Source organism: Trachemys scripta, chromosome 5 (genome assembly GCF_013100865.1).
Source record: "Trachemys scripta elegans isolate TJP31775 chromosome 5, CAS_Tse_1.0, whole genome shotgun sequence".
NCBI lineage: Eukaryota > Metazoa > Chordata > Testudines > Emydidae > Trachemys > Trachemys scripta.
Genome location: NC_048302.1, coordinates 24,324,004 through 24,351,858, shown reverse-complemented (window position 1 = coordinate 24,351,858; position 27,855 = coordinate 24,324,004). Strand labels below are relative to the sequence as shown.

At 40.7% G+C, this 27,855-nt stretch overlaps 1 protein-coding gene across 4 annotated transcripts in view; it reads left to right on the top strand.

Annotated features, from left to right (window-relative positions):
• Positions 1-27,855, top strand: part of ARHGAP24 (Rho GTPase activating protein 24) — a 210,815-nt gene that overhangs the window by 20,375 nt on the left and 162,585 nt on the right. The window contains exon 1 of one of the 4 annotated variants that reach the window (XM_034771489.1): positions 1,963-1,985. The exons of the other annotated variants lie outside the window; for them this stretch is intronic. The gene's annotated coding sequence lies outside the window, so the exon portion shown is untranslated. Of the gene's footprint in view, positions 1-1,962; positions 1,986-27,855 lie in introns of those variants that run through there. 4 annotated transcript variants of the gene reach the window in all.

The window sequence follows — 27,855 nt, the reverse complement described above, 5'->3', positions numbered from 1 at the left end:
ATGCATCCGAAGAAGTGGGCTGTAGTCCACGAAAGCTTATGCTCTAATAAATTTGTTAGTCTCTAAGGTGCCACAAGTACTCCTGTTCTTCTTTTTGCGGATACAGACTAACACGGCTGTTACTCTGAAACCTAATTTATAATTTCTATGTACTCATTACCATAATTGTTCATTTTATTATTAATATCCTATCATTAGGATCTACTTTTTGAACACTTTGTTAACTAAAGGGTAGCAGGCCAAATTCAACCCTGGTGTAACTGGGAAGAGACTCCTTTGAAGTAACTGGAGATCAGAGCTGAATCTGGTCCATTGTATTTTTGGATGCCATGAAGGCAGGGTAAACATTAAATAATGCAGTTTAGTTCTTCAAATTTCTCTCTCCCTTCTCCCAACACAAGTGGCTGAAAAGCAAAACTTCTGAGTTTTGCACAGCTCTAATGGTCAGGAAAATTCTGGTTCTCTTTCACAGTTTCAGGGTTAATCTCTATGCCATTATGTTAAGTGATGGGGAGATTATGTTTTATAGGTTGTATGCCAGTTCTTTTAGTGGGTACTCCATTCATTTAAATATTATGATGGCCAATCATGACAGAACATATTTTTTCCAGGCTTTCTTAAAGAAATTTTAACAAGAGATGGACTTTTTCCACTATCAAAAGTCTCTGGCCCACTTAAATGCTTTGTTCTTCAGCAAAATAAAGAACACCATCTTCTGAACTAACAAGCCTGTGTTTCCTTAAGTTTACCATGCTCAGACATGTGCTTGATTATACTGTGGTGTTGTCTTGGTGAGCATTCTGAGACTAATCTATATATAGAAAGAGACCAGTTTCCAAAAATCTGTTTCTTAATCCCCTACTGAAGCGAAGACCAGACAATATAAACAGCTTGTAAACAGATAAAGCTTTGTCCCTGATGTGATGCCAGACTATTAGCCCAAAGCACTGGTTACTTTGCTGCTGCTCCTGCAGCTTCCAATTCATTGTCGATTTTATATTATACAGCAGCATCCTAATGGTATGGTAACCAGGCCTTTGGCTCTCCTTGTACTTATGCTGGTCTATTCCAGCTTTCTCACTGTACCGCTAGGGGAAGGGATTGCAATACTTATTTCTGACCAGCTGTTATCTCCTCATTCCTTCTCTGCCTGCCTTAATGTCAGGAGTATTTTCATCCTCCAAGGTACCCAAAAGTCTGTCATTGCATTACCTCCCAGTTTCTTTTGCAATGTTCATAGGAATACTGATTTGCATTTACTAAATTGCCTGATCTCATTGACCAAGTGTGAACACCAGGGAGCTGCACAGAAATTCATGATAGTGGAAATGGAATTCCACATGTGGGATTTCTGCAGAATACTGTGTGAAACAGAGAGCTTCCATGCCTGTTTGAAAAGAGAATTTTTACCCTAGCATTTCAGTGCCTAGAATCAGAACCTAGAAGCCTGTTGTTTACTGCACAGTTGTTTTATACAATTCCAAGTACAGCAGAAAAGTTGTTGTTGTCTTGAACAAATCTCTTGGTTTCTTATGACTTTGAAATGTTGGGAGTGATACAAAAATGAGTGATAACATTAATGTCTCTCTTTAACTGTTGGTGATGTACTTTGCTAGGAAAGTAAACCACAACACTCCCTCTGCAGCTTCCCAGCATGGCAATGCTGCAATGCTCACAGTGACTAGTACTGTTAATGAACCCTACCTGGATGAGGCTGGTGAGAGCTACATAGCACCATATGATGGTTCTGTAACCTTTCACTATGCCCAGCCCTCTCTGTCATCACCCTACTAATGTGCTTCTCTACAACAGACTCACTCCTGCTAGTCAGTTCCAGTGAGCCTTTATTGATTCTGGGAATGCATTATGTCAGCTATTCTGTTAAGCTTTTCATCATATGATCTAATAAGCTTTATCCAATGTACTTGATGCTCATGTAGGTAAATGACAGAGAGAGTGAAGTGGCTTAACATGCAGGTGCTAAGGTGAGTAGATATCCTTATGTTAAGACACATCTGTGTTTATTTCTTTTTTATCTGTGTCATGCTTTGTGGGCTAGTACATTAATAGTTCTGACAATCCAGTGTATACACACTTAGTTTTGCACTGATGCTTTTTCTTCCTCCCAGAAGATAGTTTCAGGTATAGTATCATTGGCTCAATTTTCCTGCCTTGTCTGAGCAGTGTGTTGTTGAGTTAGTTTGGAAGAGAGATTGGATTATTGCTGGTATTTTTTTGCAACTGCAATTTGTATATTTATATGGGCAGGCAGGCGTTGACTGTTGAGAGAGAGATAGTATATCTGATGATCCTTTTATAAATGTGATTGTTTTATTTTTATCTGCATACCTGTTGGTCAGGTCTACATAATTGATTCAGAATTTCACATGAGCAGTAACCATGGTATTTTATCAGAAGTCACGCTTTGTTCTCTTTCCTATGCTCTGTAAAATAGGTGTATGAATTTTAATATGTGTACACACACATACACACACACACACACACACACACACACACACACACACACTCTAAAATATGGTATCACTCATCCAATTTTTATATAACCTGTCTGATTTAGATTCAATTACCTTTCATCAAAATGTAGCTTGCTGTTTTAGAACACTTATAGATTCTGAGCCAGATTTTACCCTCAGAATTTAGAGTTGTCACTGAATTTATTTCAGTAGGACTGAGGGCAGAATTTCGATTTTTTGCTGTAACTTCTTATAAACCCATCTAGACATATGGTTTGTTTCATAGCAATAAGGTCTCTTAGTTGCATGCACAGTATCTTGGAGGAATTTACATATGCCTTGAATTTGAAGTAGAGAAACTCCTTTTTAATCTGTCCAAAAGTTCCCAGCTCTGGTTTTGACAGCAGTGATCTGTTGCTAATTTTGTTATTGGTTTTGATTACTTTGCATGGAGAAATTAAAGATGAGCAATTAAGTTCTTTCTAGGAAACCAGCAGTGTTACCCCAGGGAAGCATTTGGTTCACTGAATTTTGATTATCAAAATGTAAATTCTGCTGAAACAATGGAATATGCTGAAAAGTATTTTGAAGGTGTTCTGTGTCCCAGTCACTTGATTATTCTGCAGTCTAGATCCTGAACAGAGTCCCGTTGCCCAGCTCACAGACATGGTCAGACATTCTTTATAGTATGGCTGATACTCTAAAGGCAGTAGCCAGAATAAAGTCTTGCTGCTGTTTGCAGGAAAGGAAGACTGGAACAAATGGCTCATATAAACAGATTCAATGTGGGTGGGGAATAAGCCTGCCAGTGAGAATTTGAAGGTTCATTCATTTTTATGAGATGATGATGTTTGATCTTTTTAAGCAAGAGGTTGCAGATAAATGACTTATCTGACACCATATTCAAAACTATTTAAAAAGGTCTATATCTGGAATGGCAAATATTTTCAAACTTCCTTCAGGGGAGGAAGGCAGGGGGAGCTGATAAATCATGTGTGCTTTTGTCTCCTGAAAGTGTTGATGGTATCAAAGGAAAAATTCATTGTGGGTAGTTTTGAGATGATAACAGGAGATTATTTGGGGTTGGTACTTGTGTAGATGTCAGAAAGAAAAGAAACTGATCTTTCCAAATTATACAGCTACAGAAAGAAGTCACACAGACAAAGTTCCATCTCTTTGTCAGTCTTATTGATCAGATTGAAGGCATTCGGAAACTGTTCAGTCGCAGTCTATAAATAGAGCCCTGCAAATCTGCGGATATCCCTTTATAACCACAGATATCCGCACATGTTAATGCGGATATCCGCAGACCATTTTTGCAGATTGCGTATCGGATGCAGATCCAAATGTTATATCTAAAGCCCTGAAAATCTGCAGATATCCGCGGATCATTTTTGCAGACTGTGTATCGGATGCAGATATAAATTTTGTATCTGTGCAGGGCTCTATCTATAAACACCAGGGTCCCCAATCTGTTCTCAAATATGCACATTCTGGGTCACATCCTCAACTGATGTAAATTGGACCTAGGCTGACTTATATCAGTTGAGGATCTGGCCCAAAAACTCCAGTTGGCTTCAAAGAGTATTGTAAAATTGGGGTCCAGATGTCTGACAATCCTTCCCTCTAAATGTGTCTGATCCGATGCTTATCAAAGTCAGTGGCAGTCCACGGATTCCACTGATGTTGGATCAGGCCTTAAAACAGAAATCTTAAGAGAATAAAATGTTAGAAACACAATGAGCTATTTGATGGTTGCATTGCAGACTTCTCTTTTTCTAAACATTAACCTGATGAGGTGGACAGCCCACTTATCCCATCATCTGTCTCTGTGTTTCTCTTACAGACAAATAAATCTCTCTTCATAAGCCCCTCATCACCACCACCACAAAAAAAAAAAAAAAAAAAAAAAAAAAAACCACCGGACCTAAAACCTTATAAGCAAAGTAAGTAAGTGGACTATTCAATTTAATAAAAAAATACCCACCAACTTTGAAATAAAAAGTAACTGATCTGTGTAAGTGAAAGGTTTTTCATAGATTCATAGATTTGTATGAATGTGGTTTTAAAATTGAGTTTCCTTTTGCTGCTGACTTCCCCCTCCATTTAAGTTGTATAAAAAATACTTTCCAGGTAACCATCGACCCCCAAAATGTTGTAATATTTTCCATGCTGCCTTTTAACCAAAACGAGTAACTTTAATAACATAGTGACAGTGGTATTTTAAATCTGTTATAGTCCAGGGCTGCTTTGAAGTTGTCACATTGCTCCCAGAAAAGCAGAACATACTGTAATCATAGACTGTGAAAAACAACTTAAGTTGAATGTTTAAAAAAAAAAAAATCCTGTTCCAATTAGGTAATAGAGATGTGAGGGGGTGGGGTCTTATAATGAGAAGTCCCAACAAACTTCAGAACTGCTGCTATACCCAAGTGTAGAAGGGAATTATATCTCATGAGCAGAAAGAATCTCACAGTCAGGGAAGAGGCCAGTCTTTGCTCTAGGGCAGTGGTTTTCTTCCTGCGGTCCATGGACCCCAGGGGTCCCCAGACTATGTCTAAGATTTCCAAAGGGGTCCACATCCCCATTCGAAAAATGTTAGGGGTCCGCAAATGAAAAAACATTGAAAACCACTGTTCTAGGGAATTTCTGACTGTTCTGTATATGACCTAGTTGCAAACAGTACATGGTGTGTGAGTTAGTTTAATAATCAAACAGTAAATTAGAAAAAAAAATTGTCTGTTTCTATTAAAGTGGATGCTTAAAAATAAGACTTTACTGGTTTTTAAGGCATATTAATTTCAGTTGAACTTGATATATTATCCACTTGTGGGCCACTGCGCCTAGGCATAGTTTCCTTACGGTATAGCAGAGCAGTGATAGTTGCCCAAAGTCAAACAGGAAGTTAGTATCAACCTTTTAAGCTCAATTTTCAAATAGCACACCCCCTCCTGGCTTCCCCACAAAAAGAAACTGATCTTCCTAAAATATCCTGCATTTCATTCCTGGTAACAGTTACCTTCCCCTCACCCCCTCTGGCAGTCTGACAGAAATTGGAAAAGGAGTTTTAAAGTTACGGTGTTTTTAAAATGTACCCGAAATTGTCTTTTCAGTTTTTTTCTACCAGGCCCTTGACCTCTGCATCTTACCTCAAGCCCCAAGCTAAGGCAATTGCTTCTCTAGGCATCTTTGCTCTGCTGTCTTTCTGCCCAACAAGTTGCCTTTTTTATTGGCTCTCTCCCAAATGCAAATCTAGGTGTTCAATTTCCTTGTGTTCCCTTAAACGTAACTCTCACAATTACATGGAAACTATCTGAGCATTTTCTACATTATTAAACAGTTTAACTTAAAACAACACCCCACACAACAAACCTAGGGTGCGAGGTGCATGTACTGAAGGCAACTGTCTGGTACATAAGATATACCGTGCTGTAATAGTACCTCTATGAATAGTTCTCGCTATGAATCTCTGCAGTCTATAGAATTTGATAGGCTGTAGGAATCCCTGGAGATATTGTCAGTTCTCAGCTCTGTCCTGTGTTACAGCAGCTATTCTGCTAAATAGCTTCAGAAGAAAGGTCTTTGACAAATGCAGAAAGCTCTAGGCTTATAACCCTCTGATCAACATCAACACATCTTAATTTTGGATCTGGCAATAGCCTGTCTGCTTCAGTAAGTCTTGGCATGATGCAGGCTATTAAATCAAGCTGTGAGTGCCTTTAGGGGTCAGATCAGATGTCTACACCCTTTTAAAAGGGTAAAGGATAACTCCTGATAGTCTTTCTCACTTGATTAAAAGTCTCCAGTTTTAAACACTAAAAACCTTGTCCTGGTTCATTGGTCTATTTATTTTTTGTACTGGTGAAAGGCTGGAATTGGTGCTTTATAGATACTTGTGACAATGGTTCCATGCATATCCATGATTATTTGTATCATGAAAGTATAAATGCCTTACTAAAATATAGGGCCAAGTTCTCAAACATGCTCAGCATTCACAACTGAAGGCAGATTTTTTTAAAGAGCTCTGTTCCTGTTTACGCATCAGAATGATCTGGCCAGATTATGAGACCTGCTGGGTGCTGAGCACTTTAGAAAATCTGACCACTTCATTTAGGTGCTGAAATGGGAGCTGCAGAGTACTGATCAGGCTTGAAAATCTGTCCCAAATTTGTCTGGATGCATATGGGAAGGTTTTGTTTTGTTTTTGTTTTTATCCTCCCACCCACCCCTCCTCACTCTGCTCTGAAATTATTTGAATGCTCTCTGTACAAGAAATAGCAAACAAGCCAGTGTTGAGTATCAGAGGGGTAGCCATGTTAGTCTGGATCTGTAAAAAGCGACAAAGAGTCCTGTGGCACCTTATAGACTAACAGACGTATTGGAACATAAGCTTTTGTGGGTGAATACCCACTTCGCCAGACGCATGCTCCAATACATCTGTTAGTCTGTAAGGTGCCACAGGACTCTTTGTTGATTTAAGCCAGTGTTGCACTCTGTACAGTTTAAGGAAAAGAATGGTAGTTTGTAACCCTAAATTAATTTAATTATGGTTTTGTAGGTACTGCTTACAGTGTGTGCAGTTCCGATATCCCAGTTAAAAATGAAATACAAGGAAATCTGATGCAGACAATTGTCTAGCCAAGGTCCAGACAGCCCAATCACATTGATAAATCCCATTCACACAACGCCGGCCTAATGCAGATTACAATGTAAACAAACTCACAATGGAAATACTTAGATTCAAGAGAGAGGGGAAAATATACAACAGAATATGTTCTGGGTTTGGGTTTTCAGAGTGGGTTTAGAATTAGCTCCCTTTAAGTCCTGTAATTGGCACCCTGTGTTTTACAGGATGGATTAGGTAAAGCTACGAGAAATATTTTAAACAGAGTGTTGGTGTTAAAGATTACACTAAAAAACACTCAAGGGATGGCAGCACTGCATAGAGATCAATCGTTTTGCCTGGGTCTAGACAGTGGAATCATTGCCATAAGATTCAGGACAGGGATTAACCCCTCACTATATGGTCATATAGCCTCTAGCATAGTGGGGCCCCAAAGTTGGAGCTACTAAGTTGTATTGTGATACAGTGTATAAGAATGTACCTGCTATAATGAAATACAGGCCTTCACAATAAATAGTGACTGAACTCTGAGGAAGTTTGGATGTAGCACTTACCAATTGCATCAGACTTCAGACTCCAGAGGCATACAAGTTTGATTAGCTCAGACTAACTGAGAAGTAAAAGCACTGCAATAGCCTTCCATGCATTAAACCTGTTCACTTATTTATAATTCTTCATTATGTGGGCAGACGTATAGATGCTGCCTTTCAAGAGTCAACATTTAATAACAGTTTCCACCCTATAATATCTGAGATGTTGCATTTCCCTATCGTTAGAATAGGAAATAAGTGCAGTATTTCACATGACATTACATTGTAACATTTGGTTAATATTGACTTTTTAATGGAGATAATTTGTACGTCCCTGTTAAGCACTAAAATGCTCTAAATAGCTTCGTTTAATTACATGAATTTCCCTTTTTCTAGCCGTGGAACAGTATTTTGCTGTTAAGTTGTGATATTTGTCCATTGGCCCCCTTTGCAGTTGGAATGGAGCTCAGGGAAGTATGTATAGAAAAGCCGATAATCTGGGCCCCCAGAACTGATTTGGATAATTTTCTAATGATAGAGGATCATGGTCCAAACTAGCTTTGTACTATGCTTAAACGGCATCCCTAAGGAAATTACTTTCTTCTTTTGCCACTCCTTTCATCTGTGAAGCGCCCAGATCTCTGTACTCTGCAACCACTGTGAACTCTGTCTTGAAAATATAAAATCTTGTATGGATTAGAAAGCTGTTGTCCCTGCAACATAACAGATGCTGATTAGGATGTTCAGGTGAAAATGAACAGGGACATTTTCAAATGCGCTTAAGGAATTTAAGAACACAAGTCCCACTGAAATTCTGTGACATTCCCCAGGGTACAATTTGGACTGCTGGTCAGCTCTGTCCCCTCAATACTCCAGCCTGGGGTGCCTTTTACACGGCTTTCCTATGAACTACCACTGTTGGCCCGTTCACACCCAGCCTCTAGCAGGCAACATCACTCCCAGCTATATTACATGAATGTTCTCACCAGTCACTCATGAATTACATACAAGGTGACACCAGCAAATTCCCAGTCCCAAACCTTTCCCCAGAAATGTGCATCTTGGACTGCCCAGCACCCATTGGACAATGAAAGCTCATACAAAGTTATTTTATCAATGGATAATGTTATGTTATCTCAAGTGGAGGTTCCAAAACACTTCAATCCAAACACACCAGTTTAGATAAAACAATAAAACAAGTGTATTAACTACAGAGAGAGAGATTTTAAGTGATTACAAGTAATAAGCCATAAAAGTCAGAATTGGTTACAAAGAAAATAAAAAGATAAAACACAAGCTAAATGCCTAATTTAATAAGCTAAGTGAACTTAAAAGCAAAACATTTTTCTCACCATGAGCTTACCGCAGTCTGTACTGGCTGAAAAGCCTCCCAGCCAGGACCCCTTCTCCAGTTCAAAGTAGTTTCCTTTGTCTTTCAAGCGTTGTAGCTGCTGTGAGTAGAGATGGGGGGAGAAAGGTGAATTGTGTTGTCGTCCCCTCCATTCTAATACCCTTCTTCCCTCTTTGAGGATTATCTCCAACTGGGGTTTAGGTGACAGCCTGTCTGTTTACATGGTAACCCATGCACTGTGTCTTTGCCAATATGTAAAGTCCTTGCTCACACCCTTCTCCTTGCCCAGGAGAAATGGCCATTTAAGTAGGTGATTGTCCAGTTGATTACACTGATACCTGGCTGGGGAACCAGTGTGTCTTTGTCTCTGAAGAACTGGTTTGTGCCTGTCTTTCTAACTCTGGAACATGTTACAGCAATGTTAGACAGTAGAATCTTATAGCTTTACATATAGTGTTGATGCACATTTTACCCGGACAATAATGTTCAGCAGATTGAATTTTCAGATGATACTTCACATGGCATACTTTGTACAGAATTTATTAGGGTCTTGTAAAAAGAATGAACATGGGGTACAGGCTGTCACAGACTCTTCTTCCTTAATCCCTTGGGTGAATTTGAAAATCTCACCTGCTATTTAATAATTATTAGTATCATAACAGTTATACAAAATGTTTTCTTTTCCCCCAAAACAAATATAATACAAATTACTTCTATCTTCATACATTTAGAATGTTTTTGGTAGTAAGATAGTTAGATTAATAACTTTTCAGTTAATAGACTTTTTGAGCATATTATCAAAACTGCTCCAGCTCTCTTCAAATCTATCAGTTCTAAAAATGCCATTTTTTCCATTTCTCTCATTTTTCAAAGTGAACAGTTATTATCTGTAATTGTTTCTACAGTCATAAAACACAGAAACATTTCTCTCTCAATTCTAAATTATATGGGATGAAACAGAACTAAACTAAACTAAATTTCCTTTGGTTAGTGTTACACGGTAACTCCAAATTTCCTCGAACAATCATACAGGCTATGAGGACCTGAAAAAATAGAGAGAATCTCTCATTCTCTCTCTCTCTCTCTGCTCCTCCTTTAGGCCCCACTCCAGCAAAGAGCTTCAGCATATGTACATTTAAGCACCCGAGTAGTCATGAAGTCAGTGGAACTACTCAGGTGCTTAAAATTAAGTCCTAATTTAGTTGCTTTGCTGCAACAGGGCCCAACTTCCTCTGTCTTTCCTCATCTCTCAGAATGGAGTCAGCTGAAGACTTTCACACAGCCACAATTCATCTGACATGTTTAGAACCAAAATGTTGCATGCACATAACCTCAGTTTTGTTAAGGAGACTGACTTGATCCAGTACCATAGGATAAGGTCATATATTAGTCAATAGTTGGATTATACAAAGGATGCCTGGTAGCTACAAATGCTATTGCTGGACAAAAAGTCATCAGTGTAGTTTAAATTTGCATAAATCATTTACCAGTTATGACAGTGTCACCTAACAGTTAAAAGCATATGGTCCAGATCCTGCCCTCACATATGTGTACATAATTCTGATATCAGTCTAGCCCTGGACAAAGTATTTATTTGCTTTGGTGATCCAAGGACAGTGGGTAAATGTCTAGAAAAATGGCCCCTACATACCCCTGCTGATATTTGCTGAATGTCTGAATAATCCAGTACAATTTATTGAGTTGTTGAAAGTCTTGTGACACTTGAATTTCTACTGCTTGTAGCTTTCAAGGAATTAATACTGATAAATAAAATGATCGTGTTCTTATCCTACATCTAATAAGGTTATATGTTTATATAGAGCTTCATGCATGATAAAATCACTGGCTTTTGGTAGGCTCATCCAGTGATTCAATTATAACATTCCTTTAATGGCAGGAAACTGAATAAAAGCAAGCAAAAAATTATGCATACCATGCTTCCCACTCCCAAAGTTCAGATCTTTTAACATTTTTTCCCCAAAATGATTTAGTAGCAGCTATTTAATGACTTTAAATGGCACTAAAATAAACAGCTGTTCCCAGTACTTCCTAGACAATAAAACCTATTAGCTCAATGATTCATGGCAAAGTGATTAGATTCACTTCAGTACTAATGGAATAACTGGGAAACCATAGGCAGAGCTGTGTTCACAGACTAAGATACAGTCTGATTTTCAAAACTGCTGACCACACACTGCTCCCATGGCTTTCAGTTGACTTCACTGGGATTTGTGATTGTTCATCACCTTTTGAAAATCTGGACAATAGTAGGACAAAATGTCAGAGCACTGAGTCTGTGAGATCCTCTACTCAAGAGAGCCAGGCTTTGAGTCCCTAAAGGAGATTTTCAGCTGTCTTCTTTCTTTCTTTTTTAAAGTAGGTTTCTAACAAGAAATAAATGAGTAAAGAGAAATCAATCCAAGGTGTGACCATAGGAGACGCTTATGTCACAGGACAATGATGAATGAGCAGTTAAATGTGGAATCACCCAAACTTACCCTCTTTTTGACCATTCTCTCTCAAAAAATGACTGGCCAAGAGTTTGAAAAATGGGTGTCAAACAAAACTTAGAGGATCTCCTTGATTCTCAGCGTATTATAAAATTAGGCCACTAATTTAGGTGCCCATGTGTGAACTCTAGGAGCCTAACTTTAGGCATCAGTTTCTACCCTAGCCTGTATCTGCTAGTAAGTATTGTTTATTGAGGGAAAATGGCAAATTTTCACAATGGTGTTTATCGTAAGTCTCACAGGCAAATAAATGAGCTCAGCAGCTTTTAGAACAGAATCTTGAGAGGCTCATAAACCAACAGTTCATTCAGATCACTGTGTTGGATCCTGGCTGACATTCTGCCTGCTTCCATTCCAGTAGTTGAAAACGTGCAGAAAACCAGATTGATCATCTGGTTGGGGATTCCTTTGGTGTTGGGGAATTCTCAGCTGGTGTAGTGACAGCTGCTTGAAGGGACATAAAGGTGACATAAAACCATTTTTGCTTACAACCCCACCCCCCCAGCTCATCTGAGTGTTCAGCCATCTCTCTCATATAAACACACATGCACCATTAGCCCCGTTTACATCACTTTCTTGCTTTAATTGAAGTTTATCATCAAGAAGCCACCTTTCTTTGCAGTACTTGTTTATCTTTAGTTTCAAGCATTATGGTGGAAAGCTTCTATTGTTGGTTTATGCTTTTGTACTCAAAGCATTAAAAGATATGGGAGTCCATAAAAGAAAACTTACACAATCGATGGAACACTTTCCCAGGCAATAATATTGTGATTGATCCAAGGTAATTTCATTTTGACCTTTCCATCCGTGTACTGAGATAACCCTTGCCAATACCATTAACCAGACATAGCAGTGATTTGATGCAGGTCTTTTCACTGCTGATGTGGTATTGATTCAGTGTAGAGAGCAGAGACATTGTTAGCACTGAGGTGTTTACATCATTTACAAGCTACATGTAAGAGAAAATTGTTGTTTTCGATTACTAATGAGAGGGTGAATGAATTAAAGTGATCTGACTCCCATTATTCAAATTTTGTTCACTGTAGAACTGGTGCTATGGGAGACTGTGGGTGGCATTTTCAAAAGTGCTTAAGTGACTTAAGAGCATAAGTCCCACTGAAAGTCACTAAGGCACTTTTGAAAATCTACCTGTATTTCCTTCAAAGTAACACAGGGTACTGCTCCACTAATTAGTTGAACAACAGGTTTGTGATGATGAAATGAGGTCCCAGGAGAAAGACCTTTATTGTGTCTCCCATTAGTCACCATTATTAAAAACATTTGCCAGATCAGTGTTGTTTTCTTTTCTCTCAGACTACATCAGGCCTAAGCGCAGGACAGACAAGATTCAGTCATGCACAGATTTCTTACACATATATGTGTCCCAACTTCTTGCTCTGTAGGATTAGAAATGGGGGGTTGCGTGAGCCTGATCGAAAGGTCACTGAAGTCAATGGAAAGACTCCTATTGATTCCACTGGTATTTGATTAAGGTGCTGTACTAATAGGAAGGGAGAGTGGCAGTCAAGTGGATATATGGGACTTATCTGTGGTCCTGAAAGAAAAGCTATTTAAGGTCATTTTTAGAGACTTCTAATATTTCACTGGGTTCTGCACAGTTCTAGCCAGCTCTGCTTCACCGCTGGCCATCTCTGAGGTGACTTGATGTCCGTCTATAATATGTACCTACACAGGAAACAAAAATTTGACAATAGAGGGCTCTTCAATTGAGCAAAATCTAATGACTGGAAGTTAAGGCAACAGACATTTGGAGTAGAGAGAATATGAACATTTTTGACAGCAAGGGGAATTACCATTTGCATAACTTACCATGGGTAGTGGTGGATTCCATTGCTGGAAATTTTTAAATCAAGACTGGAAGTTTTTTCAGGAAATGTCTACACTATGAGCAGAGGTGTGATTCCCAGCTTGTACTCATGCCAGCTCTCATCAAGCTAACATGCTACAAATTGTGTTCTAGTTTGATGAGAACTAGCGCAAGTATGTCTGCATGAGCTGGGAATCACACCCCTGGTTCATAGTGTAGATGTTGCCTAAAAGCTATGCATCAGTTTGAACAGGAGTTAATTCAGGGACGTCCTAAGGTCTATGTTATGTAGGAATCCGACTAGATTATTAGAGTGGCCCCTTTTGGCCTTACAACCTGTGAATCAACACCATTGGGATGCTGTGCCACAGTGGAAAAGACTGCAATTCTGTCTGCTGTTTGCCTGGGCTGTCTGAATGAGGAAGCTACTTCCCATTCCTTCCTGTTCATGTTCATGGGGGGCCCAGCAGAATCTGACCCTAACTAACCCTCCCCATTCTTGTAAAGCTGCAGTGGAAGCCACCAGTAGTCATTAAAACCGACAGAATAAAACAAATTGGGATGCTCTATGCCAAGTGCTATTTGAGTTGTGACAAGCCAAATAAACGTTAGGAACCTTTCCAAGAAATGGAAAACACCTAATTTTAAAAACTCTCCTAACTCTAAAATGCCATGTCTGACTTTCCTCAAACTTTTCAGAAACTTCTGCTCTGGGACATTGTAGATGGAATTGAGTAAGTTTTGCAAGTAGTTAATTTACAATGGGCAACTAGTTTCTAGAGCTAGTGTCTCCTCACGGTATCCTTCATGGATATCTTCCCTTAAATCTTTGGCAGTAAATGGGCCGACACCCACAATTGCTTCCACAATATCTGAAGCTTTCTTGTCTCATGGCAAAGATTGGGTGCATTTGTGTCCACATGGATGACTGCTTCCATACAGCTCCCGACGTAGGCTGCTCTGAATGCATCGACTCAGGGACTCCATGAAAACAAACACAATAATACGTGCTATCAAAGAACTAACAGCCATTCCAACCCTCCCCCGGTCCATTTCTGGACTGCATACAAACCCCTAGCCATACTTCAGACACATGCACGTACTCTGGATAGTTTTCTGTTTACAGACAGTTCATTATGTCGTGGTGTGCCTGATTTATATGGCATGGCATGAAAGTAATATAAAAGATTTACCGGTACGGGGGCCGGGCTCTGGGCCCCTGGAAGGGGCAGGGCCTCAGGTGGAAGGGCAGGGCTGGGGCTCAGCTCCCCCAGCCAGCCCGCCCGTGCTGCCTGGGGCTCTTGTGGCGATTTAAAGGGCGCACAGCGGCTGGAAGCCTTGGGCCCTTTCAAATGGTTGGGCCCCGGAGCAGCTACCCCTTTCTTCCTCTCCCCCCCATTGGGAGCCCAAGGGGGGGAGCGGGGCAAAAGGAGCAGTGACGTTAAAGTGTAAATGATATCCTAAGAGACCCATCTTCTAAAGTATATCTTCATTATACCATATTCATATTTCTACGAAGAATATGGGGTGTAACATCACACCCTCTCATTCGTATATTAATAACAACAAATATGGAGTTAGAAACTTACCGAGTTCACAAAAAGAACAGGAGTACTTGTGGAACCTTAGAGACTAACAAATTTATTAGAGCATAAGCTTTCGTGGGCTACTGAAAGTTTATGCTCTAATACATTTGTTAGTCTCTAAGGTGCCACAAGTACTCCTGTTCTTTTTGCGGATACAGACTAACACGGCTGCTACTCTGAAACTTACCGAGTTCAGGGGCTGCTTCTGCCTTTTGTCTTTCTGATGCTGGCTCTGGCGTGGGCAGTTCCTATGGGGGTCATCAAAATGTTCCTCCAGGTAAAGACCCAGAATGTGCTGTGGCTTCTCCAGCAGCAAAGCCGCCTCAGAAACTGGTTTGAGTACAAGAGTCACTTCGGCAGCTGCATCTGCACTTGCTAGCTGCCTTCTAGTCCTGTACTGGATTCAGGGATGAGAAGGTCACTGTCCTGGCTGACCAGGCTGTCATGAAGCACTGATGGCTCAGTGTAATACCCGGTCAAACTCCTCAGAAGAGGGGCAGTATGGCAATGAGTTCCCTGCTATGTTGTAGTGTTCCCAGACAGTGTTGTATCTAGCTAGGTGCAGATAGCTACCCCAGTTTGTTTTTGTACATTTATTCTTAGGTGGTTCCTATAGCTTTGAGTACAGGAACTACAATTCCCAGGATGCCGTGAGTTCTGTGAAAGTGTGAGGGGAATAAACCTAATCTTTGCTGTTATGGTTCCCAAGGTTTCTTCAAATGGGTTGAGATATAAAACAAACCAGTGATAAGCATAAAAGAACCACAAAGAAACAGAAATCTAATCTGTCTGTGTGCCTCATGATTCCTGCTACTGTTTGTTCACAGTTGGTGCTCACAGAAAGGTACAAAAAGCTGTTCTTATCTCTGGTGTTCCAGTAGTTGGTCTTGAGAGAGTTAATCTGCTCCCTGCACTGCTCGCTGGTTTGGTGAATCTCCAATGCTGCTAGCTTCTTGGCTATTAGCTGGTACCCATGGTCATTCCTGGAACTCTTGCTAAAGTCGAACTGTTTGCTTGCCTCACACCAGGGATTAACCAAAAGCTGGCTGTGCTCCTGTGGTCAGCTAGCAGTGCACTTGGCAAAAGACTTATTTGTGTAGGTGGCCATTACAAACACAAGAAGAGGTTCACTCTGCTTGCAGTTCAGTAGTCAGAACAAAATAAAAGGGTTAAACACCCTTTTACCAGGGTTTGGCTTCTGTTTCCTGAGAGTTGATTGGCCAGTCTTGGGACAGAAAGGACACAGGACTTTGTCCCATGAGATTGTGGGGTCACATTGGCAGGACTCTCAGGACCAGGACTAGGGGTCCTGGGTCCAAACTGTGTCCACACTGCAAAAAGATGAAGTTTGAACCTGAACCCCTGTGAGACCTGGGCTCAAACTTTCCACCCATGCAGGGTCCTGGGGCCCAAGCTTGGGACTGAGTTAGAATTGTGTGTAGATGGGCTTGAGCCTGAATTTGCGTCTACACTATGAATTAGAGGTGTGATTCCCCTGCTCATGTACACATACACGCACTAGCTCGCATCAAGCTAACATGAGTACAAGTAGAAGTGTAACCACGGCAGCACAGATAGCAACAGAGGAGGCAGGGCTGAGCCATACTAGTACATACACACTGGTTTCAGGATACCCCGGGGGCACTATTTATACTCATACTTCCTTGATGAGAGCTAGCGTGAGTGTGTGTATATTACCAGGGGAATCACACCCTTAATCATAGCGTAGATGCAGCCTGAGGCATGTCTACACCAGTGTAAACCCAGGCTCAGACTCAGTGCAGATGACAACACAGCACAGAAAAGATGAAGAGGGAGACAGTCAAATGTATACAGTTGTTTATATATGTGTAAATATTTGGATTTTGATTGGTTTTGTATATAAATATGTACAAACTTTTTTACAACTGCGCCTTAATCTGTCATATGTTGTCTGATGTCATGATATAAGCAATTCACAACTCATTTTTGATTAGTTAATGAACAGATATTAGTGAGTGGGAGGGGATGTTACAAGCCTCGTGTTCACTTCGATTCTTGCAATTGAAATGGTTTTGAACCAGATAAATGAGAATCTTCATTTTATACTTGAGACTTGCTGCAACTAAGAGACCCTGACATCACCATGTTTTCTCTTCCTCTTTCCCTCTCCTCTCCCAAAGATCTGAAAGTGATGTTAACATTATTTCATGTGATCACATTCCTTTCATTGTTGGAGAGTGAGTGGTTGTTGCATTTATATATACATGGATCGTATTTCTGGACTGTACACATCAGCAATATTGAAGGTAGTGACACCGTGTTTTCTTGGCATATTTTGTTGAAACTGTGGGTAGGGAGCAGCATGCGTTTTATGGATTAAGTTTAAGCATAAAAATTGAAAGAAGAAAATGATGGATAGGATAGCTGGATTTTCCACTAAAAATTGACAATGTGCTATTTCCAGTTTGGAAATCCCATAGACCAGTTTTTCCATACCACCTGGAAAACGCTTCTCCTTCTTCATGTGTGTATCCCATTCTGTTTCATAGCATAAAATTGGATGTCCTCCCTCTGCCATTTGGCACTGAAAAACAGAAAGCATAATCAAAATCTGCTTTGCTTGTGCATGATAGCTGTTTTCAATGTGTTTTTCCCACAGTTTTGAGTCATTGTGTGCAAACTGCAAAGAATAATGTTTCACACATTCTGCTACTCTTTCCATGTTGTGCAACTGCTTCCTTCTCATAATCTGGTGGGAATCTTGAAAGAAAATACTTCTTTATTTCATTAACAAAAATTATATAAAATCCCATTAAAAAATAACCTTAAGAGTAAACATACTAATTTTTATGGGGGTCATCAACCCTAGGGATACCACCTTGAAGAATTGATTATGCACTCCCAAGAGATGGTTGCCCATTGTCATGTATCCTTCAGAATCAGCAATCTCACCTGCATGCCTGTTTTCTGATTTTAAAAGCAGGTCAGTTAAGTATACACCTTTACCTCGATATAACGCTGTCCTCGGGAGCCAAAAAATCTTACCACGTTATTGGTGAAACCGCGTTATATTGAACTTGCTTTGATCCACCGGAATGTGCAGCCCTGCCCCCCCGGAGCACTGCTTTACCGCATTATATCCAAATTCGTGTTATATCAGGTCACGTTATATCAAGGTAGAGGTGTACCTGCTTGTTTTTCTGGGGAGGTGCAGATATCAAGCCCCCAAGATAGGAACCAAGGCTGAGAACCTAGCAGGAGAGAAGGCATCCCTAGAGAATCATGTTCACTATTACCTAAAGTTTACCTTCATTTCACCCAAATACTTCTCTGTATCAGTCTTTCTTCAGCAAATAAAAATAGAAATGCTTTTAATGTAGGAGATTTGCCTATGAAGATATTGGTGTTTGAAAAAACATCTTGATTTACAATAGAAATGGGTCATAAGTGCATGGTTTGATTACCGATCTAAATCCATATTTCCCCAAAGTTGAATTTTTTATTTGAAAGCAAAATTTAACCTATAGTGCCATATTTTCAGTTACCGGTCTCCATTTTTGTAGGTGTGAATAATTGTTCATGGTTTTGTGGGTGCAATTATTTATGGGCACAAATTGTTATTTGGATGTACCTATTACTAACTTGATAGTGCAGTCAGGGACTAAAATATCTATGTGATTAATATTGAAGACACAAATAATTACAGGCATAAAACTTTGCCTAAAATTATTTGCTTCTGCTATTTTTCATCTATAAAAATGGAAGTGAGGTAAAATAGGGACTGCAGATTTGCACCAGGAAATTCAAGCTTGACCGTTTTAAAATGACTGCAAACGATAACAGAACAACAGTAACTATGACTTCAAATTATAAAGCTTTGTTTTTAACTGATTTATTGGAAAACAGTTTGTTTTTAAACTTAAATTTCAAGCTATTCTTCCTAAGCTGCATCTATTAATTTTGTTCAACAAAATATTAATAAGAAATGGTAGCACAGGGACCATACTGCCCATGCCTCACAGCTGCATTTACACAATAGACCAGAATTGTTTCTTTGGGGCCATTATGGTTTATTATGTGAAAAACAGACCAATTTTAGAGACTCTTTGACACAACGCTTTGCAGAATGGGTGTATGCATTATGAAAAATCCCTAGATACATATAAACACAATATAAAATGCATTGTACAGATATAAAACAAGACATATTATCGGAACTGGACACTTGGGTTTATTGTATAGCTTTGGAGAAGAGATTGCAAAGGTGGCTATCGAGCTATCTTTATTACTCCCTGCTTCATCAGGGCCTGCGTCCTGTCCCAAGAAGCAACTTCAGATAGCCTCAGGGTTGATCTAAGTTGTGTCCTTTGCATTAAACCCCAAAGGACCACTCTAGCTGCCAAGGGGGGAAGGATATCTCAGTGGCTTGAGCATTGGCCTCCTAAACCCAGGGTTGTGAGTTCAATCCTTGAGGGGGCCATTTAGGGATCTAGGGCAAAAATCTGTCTGGGGATTGGTCCTGCTTTGAGCAGGGGGTTGGACTAGATGACCTCCTGAGGTCCCTTCTAACCATCCTATTCTATAATAACCAGAGTACTATGCCCTTTTCCTGTGGTACCTGGGGTGGGGGTGAGCAGGTTGGCAGGAGATGGCACAGAGCTGTGTATACACTGGGTATTCTTCTATGCCAGGCAAATTTAAGCCTGGTTTACGTTGCCAGAGCTTTGCAAAGCAGCCTTACTGGAGGCCAACTAACTGGCCCTAAAGTTTAAAAAAATGATTTTCCCCTTTGCATTTAACATGATGCTACATTTCAAATTTCAACCCCCTCACCACAAAGTTATATCATAAATATTAGACAGTAAAATCTTTGGGGCAGAGGCTATGTTTAGGTTGTGGGTGTACATTGCAGAGAACAGTGGAGACCTAGTCTTGGACAGAGCTTTTATGTGCTACTGCAATACGAACAATATGTAAAAATAAATTTGGAAATAGATCAAGGACAAGCCTCTCTGCTTTACTCCAGCCCTGGAACACTAACTGGTCTTTCATACCATATATGAGAAAGTGTCTAGGAGACAGTCAAGAATGAACTTTTAATCTGAACTCAGAATTTCAAGGCTGCTGTCAGTGTAAACAAAGAAAATGGGTTTAACTTATTAGAGAGGGCATATATATGTATAAGCAATATGCTACAATATGTGGAGGTGCTGTCCCAGAGATAAATAGCAGCATCATATGTTAACTGGATTATCAGGCACTTTTGAACACTTAACTTGCTCCCTTCTCACTAATCCATCTCCCCTGAGGCTTATGCTAACATTCTCAAAACTCCAAACAACTTAAAATAGATGGCATTGTGGGTTTTTTTAAATAAGCCTACTGCAGAAATGCAACCCTCTTTTCTCCCAGTTGTCCCCCCTCCCAACCATAATTACACCTTCCTAGGACAGGCATATTCCATTTGGTACTGATGAGTTCAAGGTCTGATAGTTGAGGAGCTTGCAGGGCTAGAAATGGAAAATGTGAACCTTTGAACATAAGTGTCCCAACTGTGGGGGAGGAGGGGAAACATGACAGCACTTGTTTCTAGTGGTGGAAGGTTCTGACATATTAAGTCATGATATCTATAGGTAATTTTTGAAGCATTTCTGGTGCCCCCTCAGTCCTGTATATTTGAATTCCTGGTAAATAAGGCAATTGCCTTTACATGTAGAGAGATACAAAGAATAGTTAATATTTTTGAACTTCCTAAAACATGTGTAACATGGTTTTTCTGTAACACATGCAGTGCATATAGGATACATATTTGTGTGAGGTAGTATCAAGATTTTATCAGCACCTCCTTTGAGATGGCCTGCATTACTTGTGGCTTTTCCACTCATGAGTATGATGAGATAACTGGCTCTGTGGATATGGGGAAAGTGGTGGACGTTAATTAATATATCTTGACTTTAGCAAAGCTTTTGATACAGTCTCCCACCGTATTCTTGCCAGCAAGTTAAAAAAGTATGGATTGGATGAATTGACTATAATGTGACTAGAAAGCTGGCTAAATTGTCAGGCTCAATGGGTAGTGGTCAACGGCTCGATGTCTAGTTGGCAGCTGGTATCAAGTGGAGTGCCCCAGGGGTCGGTCCTGGGGCTGGTTTTGTTCAACATCTTCATTAATGATCTGGATCATGGGATAGATTGCACCCTTAGCAAGTTCGTGGATGACACTAAGCTGGGGGGAGGGGTAGATACGTTGGAGGGTAGGGATAGGGTCCAGAGTGATCTAGACAAATTGGAGGATTGGGCCAAAAGAAATCTGAGGTTCAACAAGGACAAGTGCATGCACTTAGGACGGAAGAATCCCATGCACTGCTACAACCTGGGGACCAACTGGCTAAGCGGCAGTTCTACAGAAAAGGACCTGCGGATGACAGTGGACGAGAAGCTGGATATGAATCAATAGTGTGCCCTTGTTGCCAAGAAGGCTAACGGCATATTGGGCTGCATTAATAGGAGCATTGCTAGCAGATCAAGGGAAGTGATTATTCCTCTCTATTCAGCACTGGTGAGGCCACATCTGGAGTATTGCATCCAGCTTTGGGCTCCCCACTACAAGAAGGGTGTGGACAAATAGGAAAGAGTCCAGTGGAGGGCAACTTAAATTTTTAGGGGCCTGGGGCACATGACTTATGAGGAGAGGCTGAGGGAACTGGGCTTATTTAGTCTGCAGAAGAGAAGAGTGAGGGGGGATTTGATAGCAGTCTTCAACTACCTGAAGGGGGGTTCCAAAGAGGATGGAGCTCAGCTGTTCTCAGTGGTGGCAGATGACAGAACAAGGAGCAATGGTCTCAAGTTGCAGTGGGAGAGGTCTAGGTTGGATATTAGGAAACACTATTTCACTAAGAGGGTGGTGAAGCACTGGAATGGGTTACCTAAGGAGGTTTTTAAGGCCCAGCTTGACAAAGCCCTGGCTGGGATGATTTAGTTGGGGTTGGTCCTGCTTTGAGCAGGGGGTTGGACTAGATGACCTCCTGAGGTCTCTTCCAACCCTAATCTTCTATGGTTCTATGACAGTGCCCATCCCAAAACTGTGCTGTGAAAACCTTTATAGTGCACCACTGTGTATTCATTCATTCTCTCTCTCTCTCTCTCTCTCTCTCTCTCATACACAAATCCACTCTTTGGCCTCTCCTAGGTATTGAAGTTCATACTTCATGAATTACCCTTTTGTTAGGGGAAGAGGATATAGAGAGAAATACGCAAGCATACACTGCATATTAGAAAGCAAGAGCAATACACACGGTAGTTGGAGTATTTAGAAAGCTGGGACAGTTTATGGATTGCTCTCGTATGGATGTACAAGGAAACAAATGGGCACAAGGGACCCCCACAGAGGGGACAGCCATTATTTGGCTGGGCCTTGACCCCTAATACTTCTTTGAAAGCTAGCAGTTAAAAGGGAACAGGTGCCTGGATAGGGGGAAGGTAGTGAATCTCCCTGGGGACTCTGGCTGCAAGATGCCCCTCCACTCTTGCTCCAGAGAGCCTCTACCTGCAAAAGGTAGAATCTAGCATTCTGTATATAACAGATGATTAGACTGGAATTCAGTTACCAAGCTGTGTGTGGGAAGCACATGAATAGCTCTTATGGGAGATAGCTTGGATTTATTCATCTGTTTGTGGGTGGGTTCCAAGGTGCAGGGAGAGGTTATTGCCTTTTTTCTTTTTTAAGGTGTGTTTATGTATAAACACCCATGAAACCTCAAAAATGTATGTGTGCGTATAGTGAGAAACTATATTCTCACACATCCATAGTTGTAAACCATGTCTGTTCTCAACCCACTTCTTCCTGGTGTAATAGCCTCATTTGTTTACTGAGTCCATTATTAAAATTACAACTCTAGAGGCCGGGGATCTGATTTTTAAGTGTATTCTCTAAAGCATCTAGCACATTTTTAGATGCTATAATATAAGAAATAATATGCTCTTGGTAACCAGGGAGATTGCTAACTACAGTAGTATTAGAACTGGTCAAAAAAAGGGGGGTGGAATTTTGACTATTTCTAAAGTTGGTCAAAAATTGTGGTAGGAATAGCAAAAAAAAAAAAAATCATTGATATTCTCTCCCCCTTTTTTCCAATTTCATCAGTTTTAAAATTTGAAAAGTTTTGACTGTAGTTCTAGTTTACTGACTGTGACACATAGTGACTATGTACATGTGTATGTATCGCTAAGGCTGCCTAAGTGTTGTCCTGCTGTGATAGCGGTAACACAGAGGACTGAAATCTCTTACAGTGCATTGGCTCTCCCATTGGTACCAAGGCAAGATGAGTTAACTTTAATGGTCTTAGTGTATACATACATGCAGCTATACATATGCAATTATGCAGTTGTATCATGAGAACTTCAAAAGTCTTTTTTCTCTTACTTAATTGGCCTCTCAGAGTTGGTAAGACAACTCCCACCTGTTCATGCTCTCGGTATGTGTGTGTGTATATATATATCTCCTCAATATATGTTCCATTCTATACATCCGAAGAAGTGGGATGTAGCCCACGAAAGCTTATGCTCAAATAAATTTGTTAGTCTCTAAGGTGCCACAAGTACTCCTGTTCTTTTTGCGGATACAGACTAACACGGCTGCTACTCTGAAACATGAGATTTTATGTACATTGTACTTGTGTTTTGTGGATTTCGGGCCTTTGTTGCTTGTGCGGAAGTACAGTACAACACAGAAATAACATCATATCCTATGTGGCACATACAGCACTGCCAGTTATGAAAGTATTTTTGTTAACTGAACTCATCTATTATGGAAGGCAGAAAAAATATGGAATCCAATTGTGAAATTTCACATCACTTTTCTGATTAAAGATGCTATTTAATTGTCAGAAATCCAGCATACAGACCACTCCTACAGTAATAAACCAGCATGTGCATATGATGAATAATATTTTGAGAAGGCTCTAACATTTTTGGTTATATAATCAACTAATAAAGAAAAAAGTAGTTTATGGTCATTAAAAATGTCTTCTCTTCAACTCTAATATAAAATGTTCCTCAGTTTATAACAAACTTCAATTCAACCCTTGCTCTCTGCTAACATCATAACATTATGAATGCCATACATATGGCAACATTTAAGGAATAACATTTAAAATATTGGGATTATAATCTAAAATAAGTAAGTATTACAGGAAGCCTTATGAACAATGCATAATGGCTTTAAAGAACTCTACCAGATTAGGAACAGTTTCTTTGCTGCTCTACTACTTTATTTAGGCTATAATTCCTTCTGTCCCCACTCCCCTGTAAGTGTCAAGGGAGAGGGGATATTGACTAAGCTGTAAAAAGAGGAAGAGAATAGCTCTACCAAGGATTTATTTATCCCCAACCCCCTTCCCTCTGAGCCTTTAAATAGTAACTACAGTACAGACAAGAGTGGCTTAAATCCAACTGCTTTTCAGAGACAAGCTAGTAGTGTACATCTTGTCATGAGAACTAAAAGTTTCATTTTAACTGAATGGAATAGTTAAAGCAAGAGCTTGCATTGGAGGAACATCTGTGAACAGATGACATATACTTTCAAGGTACCTTTCTTTTGAATGACTGAGAGCTTTCCTTTTTTAATACTGTCAAACATATTTAGGTCAAGTTGAACATTTCTTTTCTTTGAAATCTGGATGGAGAAATTTTTTGTCTCTCAACTATTATTTTGGGACTGTCCATTTAAAGTAAATGGGCATTGTTTAGCTGCATTCCCTGGACAAACAATTAAAAAAAATAATAGTATCCATCTGCAGTTTGTGTAATGGGTAGTTATAGAATTTGTCTTTTGGTCCGGAGAATGCTAGATATATACAGAGGTCAGAAAACATACAAACTTCTCCACAGATGGTGTTAAAGAGCAATGTGCCTGGGCTTCACAGCTGCAAATAGAAGTCTGATAACAGACCAGTGCAAGACAAGGAACCCATTTAAATTCTGATATGTTGATACTTGGCATTTCTGTCACACCTTTCATCTGAAGAATTTAAAGCATATTACAAAGACTTACTAGGCCTCAATGGGCAGGTAAATATTTCCTTTTTCTAAGTTCAACACAAAATGATTAAGCTTGTATATGATACTTCTTGGTGAGATCATTTCTGAATAGTACACAGATGATTCACTGCTTTGTATATTTAGCTTGGGAACTCGGAGAGTGGGGTCTTTATTAGAGAGAGAGATGCTTGAACAGTGTCAGTAACAGGTAACAGTCCTTCCTCCTCCTCCTCAGCCCAGGGAAAACAGACGTCTCACTGGGTAGAGTTGATCTATATAAAGAGACTCTCTTCTCTTTCATATGCTCACTTGTTGATAGGAGTTGTTGGGCAGTGGTGAGTCAAGTATATTATCTGGCCATCTGTTTGATCAAGGCCTTTCCATCAGAACCTGCTTGTGCAGTTGGCTTGCACCCCTTGAACTGAAAACAGCAACCTATTCTCTTGCAATCGTGAGGCTTACAGATTGTAATTCCCTCTTGGCAGGGTTGTTGTGTTTATAGCTGCTTCACAGTGCAATGGCACGGTTTCTCCCTAGTTTGAGATATTGTGATTGCATTATGCCAACTCTGTGGGGTTTTTTTATACTGGTTGTCTATAAAATAGCAGATTGACTTGAAATTGCCACTATTGGTTTTTAAACCTGTCTTTGTTGTTGGTCCTAGATCTGTATCCTAAGTCTTGCACTGATGGCTATCTGTGCTAATATCCCACTCATTGTTTAGAGTTTCTACAGTTGTGTAAGAAATGAATCATGATGCACAATTCTTGCTATGATGGACCCTGTCAGGGGTTCTTCCCCTAGGCCCTTAGTACAAAGGAAAGGGCGGAGACTGCGGCTGCCCTGCACTTGAAGTTATAGACTCATGCCTTGTATCAAGGCAGAAGTATGGATTGGTCTCCTAAATTCTCCTGACCTTCTCCTGCTCTCTGGAGGTTACTTCCAAAGGGCATGGCTACACTTGCAGATGTAGAGTGCTTTGAGTTAAACCAGCCTTCGTAGAGCGCAGTAGGGAAAGCACTGTAGTCCGTCCACACCGACAGCTTCAAGTGCACTGGTGTGGCCACATTTGCGGCACTTGCAGTGGCATTGGGAGCAGTGCATTATGGGCGGCTATCCCAGCATGCAAGTGACTGCAACGTGCTATTCAAATGGGGGGGGGGTGGAGTGTGACAGGGAGTGTGTTGTGTGTATATGGGGGGAGAGAGAGTGGGTTTTTGTGGGGTTGAGAGCATGTCAGCATGTTGTCTTGTAAGTTCAGACAGCAGCAGACCCTCCCTTCCCCCGCTGCCTCTCTCTCTCTCACACAGCATTCCACAGTAATGGTTGCTTTGTCTCAGAGCAGATAAGCAGCTGGCTGTCAGAAACGGAGCTTTGAAAGGGCATATCTGCATTCCTGCAGTGATTCCAAAACGATGACAAGAGTGACCACTTGATGTAAGGGGATTATCGGATGTTTCTGGAGGCCAATCAGAGCGCAGTAATGCAACACCCCGTTCAAACTGGTGCCTGGGCATTGTAGCCAAGGTGCATCAAACATTATTCCACTCGCTGAGGTGGAGTACCAGGAGTGTTCTAGCTGCGGAGTCAGAGCACTCTATGTGCCTTGCCAGTGTGGACAGGTAGTGAGCTAGGGCACCTGGGGCTGCTTTAATGTGCTCTAACTCGCAAGTGTAGCCAAGCCCTCAGTGTGGCTCTCCATCTTTCTCTGGTGTGGCTGGGCCACAAAAGAAGTCAGTGAGTCTGCTATATATAGCCTTGGCTAACACATCTGTTTGGTTTTTTTAGCTCATGCGGTAGTGGCTCATGTGTTTAGATCCAGAGGTCCCAGGTTCACTCCCCACCAACAACCTATCCAGGAGTATGGCTTTACACCCACAACCACCTCAAACCTTGTTTTCTATGGAAGGACTTTTTGTACAGCTTGATTTTCAATTTGTGCACAACTATAGTTCCTGGGTCCCCCTCTGTAAACAAGAGACCAAACCTCCATGGGCTGGAAACGTAGACCCAGTTCCTGGATACTCTCCTTTGCATGAAGGCAAAGAGCCCCTAGAGAAGGTGAAAAAAAAATAAGTGACACACACATTAAATCCCATCCTGCTCCAGAAAGGGAATCCCTCTTATCCTAGGAGAGATTCAAAATAATCTTTAAACCAGTCTTTAACTTCATCCTTGTTCCAGAAGGATAACACACAGATTCCTTAATAAGGAGAACAAAACTCCAAACCTATGGATGGTTCCTTCCCCTCTTTGGGTATTTCTATACTGCAGTCACTGGGTGTAAAAGACAGTTGCTGGGAGTAGAACAACCACCAAACTTTCACCAAGATTGACATACCTGAGCTAGCTTTAATGTAGCTTGCTTGGGTACTGGAGCAGTGAAGCTATGGCACAGCCTGTACAAGCCCACCTAGAACCCTGAGAATTACCCGCAGGACTAGCCTGCACACTGCAGTTTCACTGCTCTGGGACCTGAGCTAGCTAGATTGAAGCTAGCTCAGGTATATCTATTCGAACTGCAGTCATACCCTGTGATTGCAGTAGAGACATAATCTTTGTGGAATTTCTATATTTCTGCTCCAAGAAGGGTTTCTAGAGGGGCTAATAATCCCCAGTTGATTCGGGAGGGGCGGGGGGGGGGTCTATCAATTAACCCTTGCCTTCTCATTATGGAACCCTGTGACTTTCTGCCTCGGCTCTGATCCCAGCTCTCTTGGATACCTGAGATGGTGGTAGATCTTGTTGCAACCCTACAATTTGGAAGTTAAAATCCATCTCATTTCATCCCTTCCCAATTAAAAATAAATTAAAATTTCTTCCAATTTTCCCCCCAAGTGTTCTTGTTCAGGGCTGTGCAGTGACTTGGATGAAAACTCAAAAATGACAAGTGATTTTTGGTGCCCCCCCCCCCCCCCCCCCCCCCCCCCCC